General features: G+C 67.3%; 1 long non-coding RNA gene across 1 annotated transcript in view; it reads right to left on the minus strand.

Moving 5' to 3' along the window:
* LOC113942708 overlaps positions 1-331 on the minus strand; it is a 738-nt gene extending 407 nt beyond the window's left edge. The window contains exons 1-2 of the long non-coding RNA XR_003526012.1: positions 202-331; positions 11-96 (exon numbers count right to left, since the gene is read on the minus strand). This is a non-coding gene — a long non-coding RNA (uncharacterized LOC113942708). The remainder of the gene's footprint in view (positions 1-10; positions 97-201) is intronic.
* Positions 332-594: the final 263 nt, after the last annotated feature.

A 594-nucleotide genomic window follows, 5' to 3' on the forward strand; every position in this document is an offset into this window, starting at 1 on the left:
GTGGGGATACAGCTCCTGCAGGGAGTGGATGTCGTGGAGTCCCCCCCTGGGCTTGTCCTTCCTGCGCTGGCTCCGGACGTTCCTCTTGGCCAGGACCTGGGGGAGCAGCATTGGGGGGGGGGCTCTGAGTGTCCCCCGCTGTTCCCAGGGGGGGGTTTTAGGGGTGTTTTGGGGTCTCTGGACCCCCCCCCCCCCCCTCACCTCGTGCTCGAAGGCGTCGAGGCCGTCGGGGGTGAGCTGGAGGTCGAGGTCTTTGCTGGTGACGAAGGCCAGGAGCTCGTTGGCCAAGGCCACCGGGCCCAGCCCGTGGCTCAGGCACAGCTCCACCACTGCGGGGAAAGGGGGGGCTCAGGGGGACCCCAAAACCCCGCTGAGACCCCCCACACACCTCCCGGGACCCCCCAGCCAGCCCCCTGTTCCATTGGACCCCCCAAAACCCTGTAACAGCCCCCCTGTGACCCCCAAAACACCTGGGACCCCCCAGCCAGCCCCCTGTTCCATTGGATCCCCAAAACCCTGTAACAGCCCCCCTGTGACCCCCAAAACACCTGTGACCCCCAAAACACCTGAGACCCCCCCAGCCAGCCCCCTGTT

The sequence above is a fragment of the Corapipo altera genome, unplaced genomic scaffold, assembly GCF_003945725.1.
Source record: "Corapipo altera isolate COAL_440 unplaced genomic scaffold, ASM394572v1 55423, whole genome shotgun sequence".
NCBI classification, from domain to species: Eukaryota; Metazoa; Chordata; class Aves; order Passeriformes; family Pipridae; genus Corapipo; species Corapipo altera.